Below are 8,416 nucleotides of genomic sequence, written 5' to 3' on the forward strand. Positions count from 1 at the left end.
GGCGCCATTCCCGCCCGCACTTCAGAGACCGCAGCTCTGCCCGGTGACAGCGGGGCCCGGCCTTCGAGCGGCGGGGAAAGCCTGCTCGCCGCGAAGCTGGGCAGAGGGGGCATGGGGGGGGGGCGAGCAGACGTTAGTTCTACCTGTGGCCCCAGGAGGAGAAGCTGGGCCCGGAGTCCCCTTGCCCCTGCCTGTCCCTCCTACAGCCTCGCACATTCTCGTCTTCCCATTCCTAGGCTTTCTCCCTGTGGCGCATGCGCGCGGGCCTTGGCGCATTCATTCTACCCATGCATTCACCAAGGCCAACTGAGCAATTCATAGAAGATACACTGCTGATTACTAGGTGTGGAAGGTGGACTGAGGAGAATTTAATCCAAGCCCTTTTTAAGGGAGGGAGAGGGAGAGGGAGACAAAAACATCAGTGATGAGAGAGAATCAACAATGGGCTGCCTCCTGCAGGTCTCACACTGGGGATCAGCCTGCAACCTGGGCATGTGCCCTGTCGGGGAACTGAACCGTGACCGCCTGGTTCATAGGTCCACGCTGAGCCACACTGGGCTGATTTTTAAGTATTTTAATGGATGAAACAGATTTAAGGGTTCTACTTTGAGGCCAGTACGTGCCTTATTTTATTAGGAAAATGGGCTGATTAGCTAGTTGGGGAAATGAAGGAGAGAGAGTGATGGGATGAGGAGAATTAGAGGAGCTGTAGTGTGGAGCTAAGGAGATGAAAAGAGGGGTATGCTATTTTATTAGCCTTGTTTTTAGCATCGAGTAATGAATGTGAGGGAGCATGGGGTGAGGCTGGAGGGGGGAACACGGGGATTGCAAAGGTCCACGTTCGTGTTGTTGAGGTGTTTAAGCTTCTTGAAGCCAGTGGGGAGCTATGATAGTATTTTAAACCTTGGATTGATGTGAGATGTTTGAATTAAAGATAGATGGCATCTTTTAGCATAGCCTTTGCTGGCAGCTTTAAGGAAAAGGAAGTTAGTGAGATTCTAGTCAAAGGATAGTAGCACCCGCCCGCCCCTCTCCCCGCAATGCTTTCATACACCGAAGAAGCCAGGGGGCCCAAGTTGCTTTGCATATTGTTATTTTACTTTTTTAATATTGTCATTTGGAAAGTGGAATTGTAAAGAGTCCTAATCACCCTTGATTCATGTAATCTGCCCTGTGGTTATATCTGAAACTCATAAAAACATTGAAACAGTTCCAAGTGCTTCCTCTCTTCCTTCTGTAGTGTTCTGTTTCTCTTGGTAGTTGAGGGTGGGTTCTTTGAAACCATTGTATGAACCAGGCACCTACAATATTCTGGTGTGACAGTAGCTCATTTATACAGGTAATCTTATGGAACAGAATGGATCTTGGCCAGCAGGATTTTTGTCTATTTAGTAATTAGATGTAGGGGAGTGTATTTTGACATTTAACTTTTTTTCTAGGAAAACTTATGTATTGGTTTGCAGGTTTGCAACTTAACTTCTGAGGCAGCCTGAGATAGGTACTAAAAAATACAAATAAAATAAAACCAACTTTTAAAGTAAAATAATGTTCTTGGAAGGCCTTGTTTATGGAAAATAAGGCAATATTTGTTTTCCATTTTTATTTAATTGATAACAACAGTCATAAATCCTAATGGTAACTAATCAAAACCTCCCTTTTGAAATATATCAGGGCTCATTTTTCTCATTCTCACTATTACAATGCATGAAGAACTATGGAATATTATATTTGGGCTATGTCTCAGGAAATCCTTGCAAACCTTGCATTACAGGAGTGTATGTATTGGTGCTTCTAAGCTATTTGCCAAATGGAAGCCATTCTCTTGGTAAAAGTTGGGATCCATACATGGCTGATAGTTTTCCCTACAGCCTGGTGCTAAAAGGCCTAGGCTATTTCATCCCCTGAGATAAATTATGCAAGTTCAAATAAGGAAAGGAAATGGAAGCGTAGAATGTCTCTTAGTTTTTCCTCTTTGCTTACTACTTATTTAAAGTGTAGCACAGCTCTCAATGTTCTATATAAAAGGAGATGTAATTGGGTGTCATCATTGTCAGTCATCCAGGTGCTATTAAGAAGGTTTCAGCTCTCCTTGCTCTTTAAGAGTTGTGAGTATGTGATGTCCAGAGTTTGCCTTTCATAGTTAGGATTTTCCTTGCTCAAGCTTTGCCATCTCTCTATAGAAGGTTGAGATGTTTTTATGAGTAATCTTTATTACTTAGTTCTTCTTGACTAAGAAATTAAAGAAATTAAGGAATACTTTTTGAAAAAGAACCCTTATGAGTTGATTTTTTTTTTTTAAAATTTTGAACCAACAAATTCTTTAGGGTTTAGGATTGAGAAGGAGGGCACCCTCAAAGTTTGACCCCAAATTTCTGAATTGGGGTAGGAAAATGTGAAGAAACATGAACAGTATTGCTTTTTAGCAATGCCATTTACACCTGCTAATTTCCATTCCTTCATTTACCCACTCAAAGGGACTAAAAATATATAGCCATTTTTAGTGAATGCAAGAGGAAGTAGAGCAGATAAAAGATAAAACTCTAGAAGAAAGAAAGGTGATAAAGGAGTGTTAACCAGATTTAACAGACCCAAGAAAGTGGAAATTGAAGCCCTCAGCTAGAACATCCATGAAGAAGCAAGTTGATTGGTCATAGAACCTTTAAATGGTTCAGGAATTAAAGGTACATATATTAGAGGTACACATAACAATATCTTCTATATATATAAAAGGCTAATATGCAAAGTATCCCCCAGGGCAGGGGTGGGCAACCTTTTTGTAAGTGCGTGCCAAAACCAGCAAAATCTCTGACTCAAAATTCTTCTGCGTGCCAACCCTAATTTTTTGAGAATATGTTACGCCTACTTGATATCTCTTAAGGTGTACGTATGTGAAGAGCCTTGAAGAAATAATAAAATCCATTTGAGCGACAAAAACACAGTATATGATGATGAAAAATACATTTATTTTTTAATGTATACATGTACACTGATAGTCCGACAGAAAACTTTATGACTCCGTCTGATATTATCAGTGGGACTTTTACTGCTGCATCACTGATGACAGAGATTTTACATCAGGTTTATATTTCGTGACCTTCAGAGATATGCACGAGCTACTACTTTTATCCGTCAGGCTATTCCTTAACAAAATTCATCACTGAGAACAAAGATTCACAAGCGTATGTGGATGAAAACATGGAGAGTAATGCTGTTGCAAAGTTTTTTAAACAGAAAAAATTTTCTGGAATGGCATTCCAAGTCCTCAATAGTTTGTTGTTGACACTTCTCTATGGTACTCCTATCTCTAATCGCTTTTTTCAATGTTTTCCAAGTCAACTCTAAGGTCAATAAATTTCTGCTTCCATATTGAGCTACTCTGAAATTCAATCAACTGCATTTCAAAGTCAGCCATGGCTATCCATGAAAACATTTGTAAGTTTAGTTCCTCCAGTTTCATGCTGTCTGGAAACCTCATGAATTTTGCTGTCTCTTCCAGTTCTCTGAATTTCGCAAATCTTGAGAAGAACTGCTCAATAGTTGACTCGATGATGTTTAAAAACAGCTTTTGAAGGCTTTCACAGTCTGTTCGGTCATCTTTTGGGAGGTCTTTGATGTGCCTCTTGAGGTTTGGGAAATATCTAAATCTCTCACCATCCACATCCCTCTTAAAGACTTCCAATTTCTTTTCAAAAGCCTTTATGTAACCAAACATAACATCAAGTGTCTTGCCAGTTCCTTGTAATTTAACATTTAAGTCATTCAAATGTTCACAAAAATTGTAAATGGAAGATTATAAGAGAGGGTTTCGTGTGCCAGCAAAAGTCACTGGCGTGCCATGTTTGGCACGCGTGCCAGGGGTTGCCCACCGCTGCCCTAGGGAGTTTGACTGGGAGACCAGGAGTTCAGTCGCTCGCTATGATGTGCGCTGACCACCAGGGGGTGGTGCGGAATAAAGGAAGGCCCCAGCCGGCAGCTGGAAGGCCCCGATTGTCCCTGATCACCGGCCAGGCCTAGAAACCCTACCTGTGCATGGATTTCATGCACCAGGCCTCTGGTGTTACATATAAAGAACCTGTTCATATATAATTTAGAAGTTGGAAGAAATATTGAGAGAAAAATCTATCTTTTGAATCAACTGGGTCTTCATATTGTTTTTGTTTGTTTTGTGTTTTCCTGCTGGTGAAATTGGAAAAATACACATTTTTCTAGATTAGCCAAGTTCTACCTGTGTGTCATGTCTTAGATACCAGTTTATCAGATTAAATGAGATTCAAAAGAATCTCTGAACCCTTACAAATCTGATGTATTTGGCTAAAGGCTCTATCTGGACAAATATATGTCTAAATCAGTTGTGTTGAGGTACATTTATTATAATTATCCATTATGTACATATGTATAGACATGTAGAAGTGTGTATGTATATATATGTTCATATATGTTCTGTATTAATCTTATGCAACTGGTCGTTCAGATCTGTACATTATGGGTATGATTAAAAGAATCAAGAATAACAACTAATTTTTAGGTTGTACTAGAAAGAAGGGCTTTTCAGAAGTTGATTAAAGTTTCTAGGAGTTTGAAAATTTCATTTTTGCCTTTTAGAAGGAATTGCAATATAAATTATTGAACCACAGATTATATAACTTGAAGAGAACTTGGATTTTTCTCATTTTACTAACAAGGAACTGAGATCAAGGGTATTAATCTCTTATATAATTATTACTTTATGACTTGAGTTTCTAAAAGGAAATGTTGCTCTAAGAAAAGAAATCATGGGAAAGTGGTATTATTGGCAGGGGCATAAAGCTCTGACAGTTAAATTGTAAAATTGGCTCACAACTGAGAGACTCATACATCTAAATTTTACTTTAAAAAAAAGTCTTTTCAGATCTAAAGGAGGAAGTAAAAATTTCTGCCAGTAATCTAATTTTTGGCTTTAAATATCTAAGGAAAGAAAGCATCATTAAGGAGGGTTAGACAACCTGGACTAGCTAAACAGATTAAAATGGCAACCACAACAAAAGCAAGTTAAAGATGCAAATTTTGGCTTATTGAGATTTTTGGCAGTGGCGGTGGGCTGGGTGGGGTTATAATTCTTCTGACAATAGATTTGAACAATATCTGGCAAAGCCTTCCCCATAGCTCTTGAAGTTTCTCCAGTTCTCTTAGGTGGGGGACAGTGCTTAAGATAACTTGTTCCTTGATAGGGTCCCATGCTCATCAAAACCTTATTATAAATTGGCTTCCCATACAAATCTTCTGTAGGAGGAAAATGTGTTATCCCACTAATAAAAAGCATTCCAGACCCCGTGAAAGTAATGCATATCATTTTATTAAAACCTTGGCATTCTAATTCATGTTTCAATCCTTCATTAGTTTGGTTAATATGAGTTAGTCTTCTTGAATTTGGTAACTCCAGATAAATTTGAAAAAAAAAATCTGTCTTATCCATTTATATGTGTTTGTTATGGAAATTCTATTTTGTGATTGAGATTGGGTTGCTTTCTTACCACTTTGAAAATCAATGAGAGCCCATTTTAAAAAAAAAATATATTTTATTGATTTTTTATAGAGAGGAAGGGAGAGGAATAGAGAGCTAGAAACATCAATGAGAGAGAAACATCGATCAGCTGCCTCCTGCACACCCCCTACTGGGGATGTGCCTTGCAACCAAGGTACATGCCCTTCACCAGAATGGAACCTGGGACCCTTGAGTCCGCAGGCCGACGCTCTATCCACTGAGCCAAACTGGTTAGGGCAATGAGAGCCCATTTTTACTAAGTGTTTAAGACTCCATGGTAGGTCTTTCAGTCTATTAATTTATGGATTATATGATTTTATGTTTTCTCCTTGTCTTTCATTTTTGCTTTCTGTGCACTTTAAAAAAAATGTTCTCTCCGATATTTCTGAAACCACTGCAAATTCTGTTAGAACAAGATAGAACAGAAATAAATACATAAATGTTAATCCAAATGAGCAATGTTGATTGCTTGAATTAAGCTGAAAGTAGGAATGGAGTAGGGAAGCCAGGAGAAATATTTAGACAGGAATTGACAGGTTTTAGTGATTAATTGGATAAGGGATTCAGAAATAGAAAGGCATTTAGGAAGCTTTTAGTTGATTGATTGCTCCGATATATGAATTTGACTTTAAAAGATTTTGTCTTAATGCTTCATTAATAAAAGGGTCAGGTCTGAGTCAGAGGAAGGAATGGGCCTATATTTTGTACAAAAAAATACAAAAAGACTACATTTTGTAGAGATCAGATGATTAGAGATTTGTGTTAAGTTCCCAGTGGCTCTCATAAGGCTCCTTCAACACTAAAGATAAGATCAGGACTGGTGGACTCGGCTTGACCGCTGGAAGCCTTCATGGGCGGTAGTACAGAGACTTGACTGGTGAAGGCAGTCAGAAGCCAGCCCTTTTAAACAGATCCAACATTTTGCTTCTAAAATATCAGGATGGGTTCAGAGAAATGGAAATCCATAAATTAGGGCCACAGTACAATCTAGAAGACTGTCATGGCAATGAGTCAGAGCTGCCACTGTCCCTAGGGGCCAAACTTTTCGGCCTCAAGACAGTACTTTAGAGGTATTAACAGGGCCCGATTTTCCATCTGTTTCTTTTTAAAAACATTTGTTCAAATCATCTATTTTCAGCTGATCTTCTTATACTATCTGAGCAGAGTGCTTCTCTAAATATCTTATTCTAGGAGAAAATAACATCTGAGATATTATATTTTTTTCCAAAAATATCTGTAGGTGTAATGGAGCTTGAGGTTAGGTTTGTAGTTTTCCCATGGAATGTGCTAGGAAGGAAATACTCAGGAGATCTTGATAAAACCCAGACACAGGGGGTTCAGTGTGGACTTGCCTTCAGCTAAGGAGGTCAACCAGATCCATTTATTCAGCAAATATTTGTGCAGTAGGCACTGTGTGAGGTACTTAGGTTCTTTCTCCGTTTCATGATTCTACATTATTAAATTTTAATACTGTGAAAGGCTTTTAATTCTATAACTAGGAAAGAATGTGAATAAATCCTCTGAAACACAAACAGTATTTATAAAGGCTTGCAAGTTCTGGGGATATGCTTGGGTTGCCGAACAAAACAGCATAATAAGCCCATTATCTCCAAGAATGGTCTAAAATGGTGTTTTTCAAACTTTTTTTATTGTGACCTGTTATAAGAATTACACTTTGATTCATGACTCAATGACAAACACATAATTATTATACACACTCTCACATTGGAAAGAATTTCATGAAAACCTATCTTTACTATTTGCTATGCATTCTAATTTTTCTATTAACTTCTAGTTCATTTATTCAGAAATATTAGTCTAATCTTACTAAATTGATTTTATAGCACACTAGTGGGTCCTGAAATCTGCAGTTTGAGAAACACTGGTTTAAAACACTTTTCTATTTTAGAACTTCATAGAATTGTGTGAAATAACCTAAAGCCAGGAGTTTATCTGTTGGTAATTATTTACATCCATCTAGTTTGCTTTCTGTTTGATGGACCATAGATGATTATTTTATAGCTATTTTAAGACATTCTGGTAAAATTGGGATTTACCTTTGGGAGTTCATTCATTAATTCATTGAACAGATATTTGAATGACTACTCTATGTCAAGCAGTGTCCCATCATCTTTCTCCCTCTTAATTGTTCCATATATTAACATTTAATTCAAATTAATTTTTGATAAAAAACAGCAATATTATGTCTTTAAAAGTTGCTTTTAACCTATTTTTCTGGTAGACTATAATATGAAAAGCAACAGGAATGAATAACTTAGGGTACAAGTTAAGCTCTTGCCTTATGAAACAATCCTGCCCACTGATTTAGTTGGGCATGCTTTTATAATTTCTCTATCTTAAAAATAAGCTTAGTGTGATGTTGTATTAATAAACAACTCAAATATATTTTTTACTTTTAGAAATTCTTTTCTATAAATAAACTCAAGAGCAGTTTTTATTCCTTTGTAATTGTTTAGGCTTTCTCTTCTCTATTCATTGATTCATTTAACAGGTGTTTATTGACATATGGTCTGCAAGGTCAGGAATTCTGCCAGTGTTTGTTCACTATATAACACCAGTGTCTAGCATAGTGACTGGCAAATGCTAGATGCTTGACGTTTGTTGAGTGACTAAATGAACACACTGATCAAGGAATACCTGTGTTTGCTTGAATTATAAGAAATTTGACTTTTTTTTTTTTTTTTTACCACAAATGCAGCAATGTTATATGGTTCAACACTAATAACATAAATGAAGTGCTGGAGACACAATAATTCAGACATAATATTATCTCTCTAGAATTTTATGGCTTCTTTCTCAGAGTGTTAATGCATTTACGGAGGCTAACAATATGAGTTCCAAAATCAAACTGGGTTCACCCAGGTCCCTTCATTC

General features: G+C 37.6%; 1 protein-coding gene across 1 annotated transcript in view; it reads right to left on the reverse strand.

Moving 5' to 3' along the window:
• The window catches only part of LRRC72 (leucine rich repeat containing 72), a 125,037-nt gene extending 124,599 nt beyond the window's left edge, over positions 1–438 (reverse strand). The window contains exon 1 of the mRNA XM_014544664.1: positions 144–438. The gene's annotated coding sequence lies outside the window, so the exon portion shown is untranslated. The remainder of the gene's footprint in view (positions 1–143) is intronic.
• Between the last annotated feature and the right edge of the window lie 7,978 nt (positions 439–8,416).

This window comes from Myotis brandtii, unplaced genomic scaffold, assembly GCF_000412655.1.
Source record: "Myotis brandtii unplaced genomic scaffold, ASM41265v1 scaffold374, whole genome shotgun sequence".
NCBI lineage: Eukaryota > Metazoa > Chordata > Mammalia > Chiroptera > Vespertilionidae > Myotis > Myotis brandtii.